Source organism: Amblyomma americanum, chromosome 5 (genome assembly GCF_052857255.1).
Source record: "Amblyomma americanum isolate KBUSLIRL-KWMA chromosome 5, ASM5285725v1, whole genome shotgun sequence".
NCBI classification, from domain to species: Eukaryota; Metazoa; Arthropoda; class Arachnida; order Ixodida; family Ixodidae; genus Amblyomma; species Amblyomma americanum.
In genome coordinates this window covers 76,974,649-76,988,479 of record NC_135501.1, presented here as the reverse complement: position 1 = coordinate 76,988,479, position 13,831 = coordinate 76,974,649, and the positions used below count along the sequence as shown (strand labels likewise).

The 13,831-nt window shown below is 49.7% G+C and overlaps 1 long non-coding RNA gene across 1 annotated transcript in view; it reads left to right on the top strand.

The window, feature by feature from the left end:
• The first annotated feature begins 6,598 nt into the window (after window positions 1–6,598).
• The window catches only part of LOC144134831 (uncharacterized), a 100,146-nt gene continuing 92,913 nt past the window's right edge, over window positions 6,599–13,831 (top strand). Inside the window, exon 1 of the long non-coding RNA XR_013315272.1 lies at window positions 6,599–6,661. This is a non-coding gene — a long non-coding RNA (uncharacterized LOC144134831). The remainder of the gene's footprint in view (window positions 6,662–13,831) is intronic.

Here is a 13,831-nt window from a genome sequence, read left to right as displayed (position 1 = left end):
CGAGGAGGCGGTCGTCCTTCCTTGGTCGGAGCACATTTTGTACGCGTTTGTGCCTTCAGATGTAGAGAGCGGCGCCGTGGGAGTGCTTGAGCCGGTCGACTCTCTCAGCAATGGCCTGAAGGCAGCCGCGTGCCTCGTGACAGTTAATGACGCCCACAGAGTGCCCCTACGGGTGGTTAACTGTAGCCAGCAGCCACTGAGCCTTCCCAAGAACAAAACATTGGCTTTCTTCACCTCTGCGATAGAGCAACGTGAGCCCACCGATACGGTACTCGCAACTGTAGAGCATGCTAGTCCTTCGGCTGCTCCAAAGGTGTCGTTCGATCTTTCTCACGTAAAATCCTGGGAGAGGGAGGCTCTGGCTGGTTTGCTGAACGACTACTCGGAGGTATTCGCCGCGTCCAACCTGGATTTGGGCTGCTGTGGCGTTATAAAGCACAGGATAGAAACCGGCACTTCATCGCCCGTTTACCAGCGTGCGTACAGGATTCCTTACTCCCAACGTGAGGAGATGGAGCGGCAGGTGCAGGACCTGATTGATCGCGGCATTGTCGAACACTCAAAGTCACCCTGGGGAGCACCAGCACTATTGGTGGAAAAGCCAGATGGCTCATATCGATTGGTAGTGGACTACCGCAAACTAAATGCCGTAACTCGCATCGATCCATACCCCATCCCCAATATACAGGAGACGCTTTCTCAGCTGGGCTCTGCCAGGTACTTCACGGTAGTGGACATGACGGCGGGATTCTGGCAGATAGCAATGGATCCGGCAGATGCCGAGAAAACGGCATTCAACACGCCCTCAGGGCACTATGAATGGAAAAGAATGCCGATGGGTCTGGCCAACAGCCCTGCTGTCTGGCAGAGAACCGCTGATGTTATCCTGGCAGGTCTTCTGGGGAGGCTGTGCTTCGTGTATATGGATGACATTATCATATACAGAGACAGTTTTGATAACCATTTGCGCGATATTGAGCAGGTTTTGGTGCGACTGAGAGGAGCGGGTCTCATGCTGAAGCCCTCTAAGTGCCAATTCCTCAAAAACGAGGTGAAATACCTCGGGCACATTGTTTCAGCTGACGGCGTGCGACCGGACCCTGAGAAACTAAGGTGTGTCTCGGATTTTCCATCCCCGACTAGCGTCCGCCAGGTCCGGCAGTTTCTCGGCCTGATCGGTTACTACCGAAGGCACATAGAGGAGTTCGCCAAACTCGCTAAGCCGCTCACCGCCTTAACAGCCAAAAATGTCGCCTTTCGCTGGGACGAAAACGCGGAGAATGCTTTTGGGGCCCTGAAAGGGAAGCTAATGAGTGCACCGCTGTTGCGCCACCCGGATTTTAATTTGCCCTTCGTTATGGCCACAGATGCGTCAAAGTTCGCAGTGGGTGCCGTGCTATCTCAGGTTATCGAGGGCAAAGAACATCCCGTTGCTTTTGCTAGCCGACAGCTGAGCCCCACAGAGCAAAAGTACGGAGCTACGGAAAGGGAGTGCCTCGCCGTTGTCTGGGCAGTAAAGCACTTCAGATGCTACCTTTACGGCTGCAAATTCAAGCTAGTCACAGACTGCCATCCTCTGAAATGGGTGATGAGTGTCAGGGACCCTAGCTCGCGACTCGCTAGATGGAATCTACACCTGCAGGAATACTGCTTTGAAGTTGAGCACAAGTCAGGAAAGACGCATCTGAATGCTGATGCACTCAGCCGCACAGCTGCCGTGGCAGCTATAGATGAGTTTGTCCCCGTAGTCGACCCCGCCGAATTACGCACAGAGCAGTGCAAAGATCCGGACCTGAAGCGAATAATCGAAAGCTTAGAGGACGCACCGTCTCACCCCGAACAGCTAGGTTATTTCATTGGCAAAGACGGCACCCTGTGTCGGCGCACGAGGCCAACCAGGAAAGGGAGACCAGAGAAAACCGCTTGGGAGAGAGTCGTCATACCTCGGTCGTGGACAGAAAGGGTTCTTCGCGCGTTTCACGATGCGCCATGCGCCGGTCATTTTGGCGTAGCGAAGACACGCAGGCGTGTGGAGCGTTTGTACTTTTGGAGGGGCATGCGACAGGATGTTAGAGACTACTGTGCGAAGTGTCATTCCTGTCTCGAAAGAAAAACACCCAAGGGACGAAGACCAGCTCCAATTCAGCCGTTCCCTGAGGTTTCGGCTCCCTTCGAGCGGACAGGTATGGACATAATGGGCCCATTGCCCACGACCATTTCCGGAAACAAGTACATTTTAGTATTTGTCGACCACCTTTCAAAATACGCGGAAGCGGTAGCACTCCCCGATCAGAAGGCAGACACGGTTGCAAGAGCATTTGTCGAACAGATCGTGCTCCGACATGGACCCCCGAGGCAACTCTTGACAGATCGGGGAACGAACTTCGTGTCGCAGCTAATGAGGAGAGTTTGCGAGCTGCTTAAGATCGCTAAGAAGCAGACAACACCGTACCATCCGGCTTGCAACGGCGCGGTGGAGCGACTGAACCAAACCGTGGCCGGGTTCCTGTCGCATTTTGTTTCGCGCGACCAGCGGGACTGGGACTTGTGGCTCCCGTATGCAATGTTTGCCTACAATTCCGCAGCACACGAGAGCACGGGCGAATCGCCATTCTTTCTTCTCTACGGCCGAGACCCGGACCAGCCTAGTGAAGTGCCAGAGGGACCCCGTCGTGTCCCATACGCTTCACTGGACGACTATAAGGTTGAGCTAGAATCGCGCTTGCAAGTGGCGAGGGACATCGCAAAGGAGTCCTTAAAGAAAGCGGCGAAGCGCAGGAAGGAGGTGCACGATCGCAGTGCTAGAGACGCGCCGTTTGATGTGGGGGACAGCGTGTACATTGAAAACTGCCAAAGGCAGATTGGGCTAGCTCGTAAGTTCCAGACGAAGTGGAGAGGACCGTGCGAGGTTGTCGAGAAGCTTTCTCCGGTAAACTTCAGAGTCCGAGACGTGAACCGGCGTTTGATAAGGATACACGCAAATCGCCTCAAGTCGGCACCGGTTCAGTATTCACGAAATGAGGAAAGGGAAAGCGCGGATTTTGATGGGGACAGAAGTGAAGCGGAGCGCGCAGATAGTTCGCAAGAAACGCCCTCTCCTGCATTTGTTCGGCAGGCGCCCGAGGTGACGGCCGGAATGCCACCGGATTTACTTCATGCATTGCTAGAAGAAGAAGCGCGCGAGGTTGCCGCGCAGATAACGCCAGGAGAGGCTCCTGCCACGAGCCCTCGCGAGTCCCAAAGCAGACAAAGGGGTACAGACTTACTTAGTATGACTCATGAAGACCGATATCCGCTGCGAAATCGGAAAGCTAAGTCGGTCTAATGGCGTAAACAGAGCGGAGTTTTGAACTGGTTAGAATTGTGTAATGCCACAGCTCATAACATTGCTATGTGCTTATGTGTTAAGTTATCGGAGTTGGTAGTAAAACCTTTCTGTCATTAAGTACCACCTTCACAGGAGAGCATGCGGAGCGCATGCAGAACCTGCCCTACTTCCTTTCGTTATCTATATTTTTGTCTGTGCCGTGATCGTGCTAGAAGTGGGAGCTCCTTTGTAACTGTGGTAAATTTATTTCGTCCAGTTTGGACTAGAAAGGAGAGGCTTGGGTGCTGAGTTTCATGTTTATCTGTAAAAGAAGATCAGTGCTGCCCCTGGAGACGCCAGTATTGACAGCGGAGGCATATGGTGTTGTGCAGTGGTGTTGAGTGCAGCGAAAAGTGTTTTGTCGGACGCACTGTGCGAGGCGATTCAGAAAGACAAGGGGAGCTGCGTGGACTCAAATGTTCGGAGAACATTCTTCTGGAGGGTGAGCGAGTGTGACATTCCGTGTATGCTACGAGGATCCACGTTCGACGGCGCGGCGTAGACGGAGACCCGTGACAGCGGCATCATCAATTACCCAGCCATGCTCTTTGAGTGACGACCAGAAAAACCGGACCCGCCGCCGCCCCGGGGAAACAGGCTTTATCCTCCCCAATTTCCGGGCCACTGGGACAACATTCTTTCCCTCCCCCCCCTTTGTCGTGGGCTATCGCCGGGAAGGCACCCACAGCTTCCCAGAAGGGCCGTGACGGACACCTGTCAGACAGACAGGCAGTACTCGCCAAGAATGTGGAAAGACAGGCGCAAGTGAATTAGCTCCGAAGAGAGAGCCTGTGTATACTCTCACTTGAGAGAGAGTGGTGGCGTTTTTGTTGTTTATTTAGTTTGTATCGTTAACAGACTCTGGGGTCGAGGCTAAGCCCAGCCCAAGGGGTGGTCCCCATCTCGCATGTTATTTTGGATTGGAGAATTGATGCTTTGGGCGGGCCACTGGAAATGACCGCCCTTAGTCCTTTGTTAATCAAGTGCTTAAAAGCGCATGTAAACGGATGCAGTTCAGTCTGAGCTGGGGCTCCATGCTTAGCATGTAATGTGATGCTACTTAGGCACTAACCTGCCCGGTCGATGAGTAAAGTAGTGCAAAGTTTGTTCTGTTGTAAAATTATGCTCTGCTGTCATCATCTACAAGCTCGCCTCCTGTTCATCTTCCAAGCCGAACGACACTAGAGGAAGGGTTTGTGAACCATCCTCGAAGAAACGGACGACTATTGAAATTCTACTGCAAGCACGCTCAGGACGACATCGTTCGCCAAGAGGGCCTTCAGCGCCGAAGCCCGTCGGCGTGCAGCTTCTGCCAGCAACCGCTCGAGCCCAACTCCGGAGCCACTCCATCGCCCCCATGAAGTCATCGGCACGTAAGCTCGGACGCCCCAGCCTCTGATGTATAACCTTAATCATGTGTAATTATTGAATATACCTGTTTGTTTAAACTGAGCCATACGGTGTCTCTTTGCCTCTCCGTCCCGTGTGGACCTGCGCATTATGGGGGTCATCACAGCGTGGAACGCAAGATCCCCTGCAAATGATTGACGCACTCACGCCAATGGCTCAGGTTAAAAGGAAAGTGTGCCTCCCTGATTTTGTACTTCGTCTGCTTGACTGGTATCCTCTTAAAAGCTCTGCTTAAACTGAATAGTACGACAGCTCAACACAACACGACTAGAAGCTGTTACTTCTCATGCAGGGCGTTTTAAACACCTCTCGACGAAGACGCCTGTGGTTCGTAATAGCTAGTGGCCTATACTGAAGCTTCGAAAATCTGAGTAGTAACTGACCTTTCGAATTTCTACGCGGTAGTTTGCCTCGGATCTCTTGTTCTGAAATGCAATGTATCGTTTATATTTTCCATGCCATCTTTTCGAATGAAAGAATTTAAAGAGCATAGTGACGAAGAAAAGCATTTGATACACATTAGCCTGTAGTGCACCGTAAGTGGAAAAGTGTTTTAGTTCTAGCACTTCCTGGTAAATTTCCTGTTCCTTGTTTTGTTGTGCTGTCGCTAAGGCTTGAGGTAAAGTCTCCACATTGTACTGCCTGAGAAGGCGTCTCAGGGCCGTTTAAACTCACCAGCTATGACATCATGGGGGGTAGGACTTCGGGCAAATTGGTCATACCTGTCGAAGGAAAGGAAGAGCTTTTTCTTCAGCATGACTGAGATCATGGATGGCTTATTTTATGCATAACGGCGGATATGGAAGCTGTGATCATACGCAAAGCTCCACGTCCGGTGCAGGACAAAATCCTCTCCCATATACTCCATTTAACCATATTCCTTGCCAGCTGCGACCACCAGCTCCCTGTAAACGTACCAGTCATTCGCACATCGGACACACTTCAGCCCTGTGTTAGGCTTGCTCACTCTTGTAATCCACATTGTTACTTTACAGGCAGTAAATTTTTGCGTGCGTGTTTACACCTTCGTAAGGATGCATAAGGTATTAGTAAAGATGTATTACCACGTGGTATTAAACTATTACCGCTAAATAATTTAATTTTTCTGTCATGCAGTTTAGCTTTTGGTTTCAACATTTGAACGAAGGCTGTGACGTCAAAGGTCCTTATAGGACATGCGAGGCAAGAAAAAATTGCCATATACTCGCTGCTTCATCTTTTTAAGGCACTACGATGCTAAAGGCATCCTAATTCAAGAGCCACAATGAAAATGAGCGAAGAAGCAGCCATTACATTGCAAAATGTTCATGCCTCACCTGACTTATACGGACCTTTGACGACAGAGAGGTGTTGACAGTGAAATCGAAACAGCATGAAACAAAAATTCCACTGTAAGCTATTTTGGCTGCCGAAAAGTCAATACCACGTGACAATCCATGTATAATATCTAAAGCACCATTGCAGAGGAGGAAACAGACAACAAAAATTAGTTTTCTGTACTCCTTTCAGTCATCCCCGGTTATTAGGCACCGCCCACAAAACATCACGAAGAGCCTTCAACTCGTCCAGCTTTCTATGGTGTTGCACTTTTGTGCGTCTCAACTTTGTGCAACACCTCAAGCGCGGGTGCTTGCCTTGCAGGAGCTAGCAGTCACACACGACAAAGCAGCAGTTGGTGAAATCCTGGAGTCTGGGTGCCTGCAATGTGGCTCGATCAGATCGTTCGACAGCTCGTGGCAGCCTGTCTCCTATCGAGGGTGGTGCTCGCCTTGCCGGCCACTGGTGCGCCCGAGACAGAGCACAGCTTCGCCCCCGAGTAGGCGAAGCTGTTGCGACACCAAACAACCTTTGCCGCCTACGCGCTCATCAATAACGTCGCCTGCGGTGAGCTGTGCTTCGTAACTAGTTTGGTTTAGAGCGACAGCTCTACTCCTATCATGAACCACTCCGTCGAGTTTCACCGTATGACCTCGGGATCCGCAATTTGACCTCTAAAGAGGCACACGTGTTTCTAGTCACGTACGCCGCGCGTGCCAGCTGCTCTGGAGAGGGTAGCCACGTGCGCTGCGCGCGTCGCAGAGAGGAGGAGGAGGGTAGTTGCCACATTGCGCAGGCGCGCCGCCACGGGGAGCTCGGGCAGATGCGCGCTCCGTCGCCGTCGTCGTTGCGGAGAGGAGGAAACCAGGCATCCCAGGTGCGCTGCGTACTCTCTCCGTGACGTCACACACCTTGACTACGTTGCTATTCAACCAGCCATGCCCTGACTGAGCGGAGCGGGAAAGCTTCTGCTGGCATCACTTCAGAACACACGCAGAAGAGGTCGCGGCTTAACCTCACATTCCGATTCAAAATACATAATCACCGACTCGCGAGGGGGCTGTCGGAACGTCGAACAAGGCTGGATTCTCTTTCTAGCCAATAGAATCTGCCTAAATTACGTATGGTATACGGCCTCCTTACAGCGTTCTTATATGAGCCCCTGTTAATCAGGGGTTGGTAGGAAACGAGGCCGCAGACGAATCCACCCGCGCGCTCTCTCACCGGGCTGTTTTCTCCTCTCCACCAAATCAGGAACCCAATTTTAATGCGGTCTGTACCTTCAAAGATATTGAAACAAACTAACTAGATAGTCATCGCCTTTACCCCCACCCATGTGAAGGCCTCAAGAAGGCGGATGAGCGGCTCCTTCTCCACCTTCTCACCAATACATTGCTGTGCCCGGCAGCCCTAAAACATTTTGGCTCCTCCTTTTGGGTATGCCCCTCCAACCCGGCTATCCCCCATCCCCAACCCACCACAGGAGGAAGGTGAGGCGACCCTGCTCGGCTGCGACGACTTACAGGCCTAACAAGCCTTAGTCGGGCGTGCCCGGGCGGCCACCGCCACTCTGAACCCTAAGGTAGGGACCTCCATTCAGTGTTTGTAAGAATCGGTCCCTTACGGGCTGATCCAATCATACTTCCTATGCCTATAGCCAATAAATGTTTTCACCACCACCACCACCATCGAATGCGCAGTACATGAAATTGGGTTCTGCATAGAACGCCTGTGCACAATGATGCGTTCAACGGAACGCTGGTTGTATTTGATGCAACGCCCGGTCGCCCACAGCCAGAGCTCACAGCCGGGCGAGGTAATAATAAAACATTAGAACCAGCATTGTGTCTTTTATCAGCGGAGCTACCGCTCGACATTCGGTGCAGCAGCCTTGAACCGCTGTAAGTTTTTTGCTTCGCAAGCAAGTTGTCTTAAGTTGACATGCGATGCGATAGAACTCTTTCGGAATGTGTTTCTGCGCTGATCTTGATAACAAACACTGAATTAATGGGAGATGTAACATGATCTACATTTTCGGTGAGATGTAACTTTTCAGTTTAACTTGACTAATAGATAAAAAGAAAAACACTCTAGGGTTTTAACATAGTTATACCGAGTATTCGTGCAAAAGAATTTTTTTAGCTTGACTGACTCGTGGTTTTGCTGCGTTGTCAGCATGTGTGGCGACGATATTAGACTCAGGTTAACCCCAGGTGGCCTAAATTAATTCCAAGCCCTCAATTGCGGCTTCGCTCCTACATACTGATATATCACTTCGGGAAATAAACCCACAGCATTTATAGTTTTTATTTTGTTCAACTTAAAGAGTTTCAAGTGTGTACGGTGCTCATCTTCGTGTCATTGATTTTCCAAAACTTGATCTCAGCACAAAAGGGGTTACCTTCATTTCGCAGCAGAGCTTCGCAGTAGAGTGGAAAACTGTGATACCGCCTTAACTGGTTATAGGTACCACCGCTGTGACTCAGTGGTTAAGGTACTCGTCTACTGAGCCGGAGTATCCGGGTTCGAACCTGGCCGCGGCGGCCGTGTTTCGATGGAGGCGAAACGAAAAAGGCGCCCCTGTGCTGTGCGACGTGGGTGCACGTTAAAGATTCCCAGGTGGTCGAAATTATCCCGGAGACTTCCACTACGGCTTCTCTTTCTTCCTTTCTTCTTTCATCCCTCCTTTATCCCTTCCCTTTTGGAGCGGTTCGGGTGTCCACTGAGATATGTTAGACCATTACTGCGTCATTTCGTTTCCCAAAAAACCATTTTTTTAAACTTTTATGCAGATCATATGCTGCAGCAAGGCATCATGCAGCACTAAGTGCAGTCTTGTGCAGTTGGCTGTCCTTGTGCAGTATCTTCTGTGGCCTCCATTCAAGCCGTATTAGTTCCCAAGCATGTTTCCTATTGGTGCAGCGATGGCGTAGAGGTAGAGCATCCGCATCGCGTGCAAGAGGACCAGGGTTCGAATCTTGGTGCCACCGGGTTAAAAAAAAAACTCCGCGTGTCGATGGAATTGTTTATGCAATGGAATTGCATAAACAGGCCTTGGATGCGGCCTGATCTCGGTGACTAGAACCGACATCGCACTCCCTCACCAGACCAGACTTGGCCACCCCGTATTTGGCACTGCGACGCGGGACGACGACCTCGTCGCTGTTCTTGGCCACAACCTTCTATGAACAAACCAGTTAACGTTCAGCCTTTATTCCCTAGCGGCTGCGTAGCAACTGGCCAAGACAATGGTCAGACCTGTGACGCAGCGGAGAATGCTAAGAATCTCTGGCACCAGACAGGTCACCAGTGGAAACTGAACCTGGCAACGCTCGAACCTTATCCAGTGAGGCTGGCCAAACAGTGCTGTTCGAGGAACTAGCGGGTAGTAAATGGAATGTCGTCGGGCTTAGTGAGGTTAGGGGAACAGAGAGACAGGCAGAGGGAAACAACTTTATTTGTAGCAAATCAAATGGCGGGTCTACTAAGTCAATTCAGTCGCTCCAGGTGGCCGGCAGCTATAATCTGTCGGCGGCCTCTAACGCTCTTGTCGCCGCCGTGGACTGAACGCCGGGGTCCGAACGGGCGAGAACAGTTTTCTTTGTTCACGAGAGGGAGATGTAACATGATCTAGCGGAGGCGGATCCTCCGAGCAGGCCCATAATATGTGGTCCAAAGCGGCAGGCTTGCCGCACAACTGACAGAACGGGTTTATCAGACCGGAGAATATGTTCCACGGGTTCGGCTTCGACCGCGTCCGCAGCCGTCGCCACGTGGTAGCTTGTTCTCTGGTGAGCGAATCGTGTGGAGGGGGCAGGCTCACCCGTAGCTCTCTGTTGTACTGCGTTATGTCATGATATCAGACCAAGGCCTCACTTCGGGGCGCTCCCGTGTCAGAGGCCTCCTGACATGCTGATGAAGTGTATACAGTAATAAGGGGCGGGCTTGTACTGTGATATCATGGATTAGCGCAGAAACGAAAATTAGGTGTGGGATTCCTCATTAATAAGGATATAGCTGGCGACGTAGGCGAGCTCTATAGTATTAACGAGAGGGTGGAAGCTATCGTAATTCGGATCAATAGGAGGGACAAGCTGAAGGTGGTGCAGGCCTACGCGCCAACATCCAGCCATGATGACCCGACTGTTGAAAGCTTCTACGAAGACTTCCAATCGGCAATGAAGAAAGTAAAATCAGTGCACACTCTGCTAATGGGCGACCTCAATGCGAAGGTAGGAAAAAGCAGGCTTCAGAGCGCGCAGTAGGCGACTATGGCATAGGAGCTAGAAATAGCAGGGGGGACTTATTAGTAGAACTCGCTGAGAAAAATAAATTACGGATCACGAATATCTTCTCTCGCTAACGAGAGAATAGGCAGTGGACGTGGGAGAGCCCCTATGGTTAGACAATAAATGAAATAGACTTCATACTATGCACTCACCCTGGCATCGTGCAGGATGTGGAGGTCGTTGGGAAGATGCGTTGCAGCGACCACCGAATGGTAAAGTCTCGAAGTAGCTTAGACCTGAAGAGGGAACGGGAGAAGCTAGTGAAGAGAAAGCGCCTCAACGAGTTGGCAGTAAGAGGGAAAGTAGAGGAATTCAAGATTTCGCAGGAACTGAGAAAGACGACCTTAGTGTTCAAGCAATGAACAATAATCTCACAGCTATGTGGTAGGCGACTATGGCCTAGGCACCAAGAATAGTGGGCTGGGCGGGGGAGGGGGGGGGGGGCGGGGGAGTTATTAGTACAGTTCGCAGAGAAAAATAATTTATGGATCGCGAATACCTTGTTCCGGAAACGAAAGAACAAGAAGTGGACGTAGAGCAGCTCCAATGGTGAGGCTAAAACTTAAATAGACTTCATTCTATGCGCTTATTCTGTCGTGCAAGATGTCGAGGTCCTCAGAAAGGTGCGCTGTAGGGACCACAGAATGGCAAGGTCTAAAATTAGCCCAGACCTGAAGAGGGAACGAATGAAGCGGAAGACCATTAACGAGATAGCGGTAAGAAGTAAAGCAGAAAAATTCAGGATATATTTGCAGAACCGACATTCGGCTCTAACTGAGGAAGACAACCTTAACATTCAAGCACTAAACGATAATCTCATAGTCATCATTACGGAGTGCGCAGTAGCAGTAGGCGGTAGGATGGTTCGACAGGATACCGGAAAGCTTTCTCAGGAGGGGAAAGATCTTATTAAGAAACATCAAAGCATGAGGTCCTCTAACCTTACAGACAGAATAGAACTAGCAGAGCTACCGAAGTTAATAAATAAGCGCCAGGTAGCCGACACAAGAAAGTTTAATATGGAGAGAATCGAGCATGCTCTAAAGAACGGAGGTAGGCTAAAAGCGGTGAAGAGGAAACTAGGCGTAGGTAAAAACCAGATGCATGCGTTAAGAGACAAGGAGGACATTGTCATCACCAATATGGATAAGATAGTTAAAGTAGCCGAATAGTTCAAAACAAATCTATACATTAGCCAGTATAATCAGAACGCTAATGAGAGATTAGCGAACAGCAATGGTACATACCACCAGTAAAGAAAGAGGAAAGAAAGCCTTAGGACAAATGCAAAGGGGGATAGCAGCTGGTGGGGATCAGATAACAGTAGATATCTTGAAGGACGGAGAGGAGATTTTGCTAGAAAGACTAGCGACCCTGTATACGTAATGTTTTATGACCTCGAGCGTACCAGAAGCTTACAAGAAAGCTAACATCTCAATTCATAAAACAGGAGACGTCAAGGACTTGAACAACTACAGACTGATCACGTTACTGTCCGGTGCTTACAACGTATTTACCAAGGTAATTACAAATAGAGTCAACACAATCTCAGACTTCAATGAAGCAAATGATCATGCATGCTTCGGTAAAGGATACTCGATCGTAGACCATATTCACACTATCAATCAGGGGATACAAAAATGCACACAATATAACCAACCCCTATGTAACACGTTCATTGATTACGAGAAAACATTTCACTCAGTTTAAACCTTAGCAGTCGTGCAGGCATTGCGGAATCAGAGTGTAGAAAAGTCTTTTGTGAAAATTCTGGAAGATATCTAACGAATGTACAGCTACCGCAGTCCTTCATAGAGTCATCAAAAAAATTCTAGTAAGGCAGGCTGTCAGACAGGGAAACACGATGTTACCAATGCTGTTCAATGCCTGCTTACAGGTGGCGTTCCGAGGCCTGGGTTGGGAGCAGTTTGGTATAGGAGTTAATGGAGTGTAGAGAGCCAATCACAGTTGTCTAGAGCGCTCGAGCGGTGGGCGGCGGAGGAAATTAAGTTAAACCTTATTGCAGCTGCTTTCCTGGGCGTAAGGTGCTGGCCTGTCCGGTTCACATGTCTGTTAGGCTGCTCTTCAGTGCACGTATTATCAGTGAAAGTCAACAGCCACTTTAGAATTTCGCTTTATTTCCACCGGACGGCACCGCCAGAGCGCTCTAGACAAGTGTGATCGACTCTTTACCTTAGAAATTTGCGATTCGCTGTTAATATTGCCTAGCTAAGTCACTAAGGAGATGAGCTGCGAAGCATGATCAAGGAGTTAGACAGAGTAGAATTGTAGGTCTTAAAATCAGCATGCAAATCGACTTCACTACAGCGTCCCTCATACCCTGAGTCAGTTTGGGACGTTAAAGTCTATTAACTAAACCGTAGCGAGGTGGTGGAAGTGGCAAAGGATTGTCTCATTGTGGGTAGTACCGCGCGAACTTGACGACGGACAAAAACACGGAAAGCAGGACATGGGTCAAACCAGTCGGTGCATTAACATTCGCTTGCGTGAACATCTTGACTCATTCTCAGATTCCTAATTTTCGCACTCAAATGATCTCTGCCGCAATCGCGGGAAAGAAGAAAAGAAAAAGAAAAGAAAAAGTGCCGCCCCTTGGTTAAAAAACGAAGATTTTGTTTCGCCCGCGGGATAAAACGACCAGGGTAATAATGGAAGCTCATTTCATCAAAAAGATGCAGTCACAGTGTGTCAGCCAGCCTTCGTCGTTGTTGGTTGATAAAGAGGTTTCATTTCTAGATAATTTATGATTTTTGGCTTAAGGTAATCAGGTGCGGTGGGAGGGGAGGAAGGGAAAGGCTTTTGATCGGACTTCGCCACACGACACATGCGTGGCGATAGTTGTACTTTATTTTACTTGACGAAGTGCTCGGTGCTCTGTCCTATCAAGTGATTATCATGTATAAATGATCTACTCAATAAAACTTTTGTTGCGAGTCAGCGCTCGCCTGTGTTGCCTTCTTGCTTTTGTCCGTCGTCTAGTTCGCGTTGTACCACCAACAGTGAATAATTAGCAACTGGCCCTGCTATCCATCCTTGTTCAGTGCAAGGGAATATGTCTACTTAGGACAGGTAGTGGCCGCTGATCCGGATCATGAAGGGGAAATAACTAGAAGATGGAATAACTCGTTCTCTCAAATCATGAATGATAGTTTGCCAGTATCCCTCAACGGAAAAGTGCTCAACAGCTGTATCTCACCTGTGCAGAAACGGGACAGAAACGTGAAGGCTTACGAAGAGAGTTCAGCTTTAGTTAAAAACGGCGCAGCAAACTCTGAAAAGGAAATGGTAGGTCTAACGTTAAGAGACTGGAAGTAGGCAGAGAGGGCACGGGAACAAATAAGGCTATATGGCATCCGAGTCGAAATCAAGAGGAAGAAATGGGCTTGGGCAGGGCATGTAATGCGAAGGCAAGGTAATCGCTGGTGCT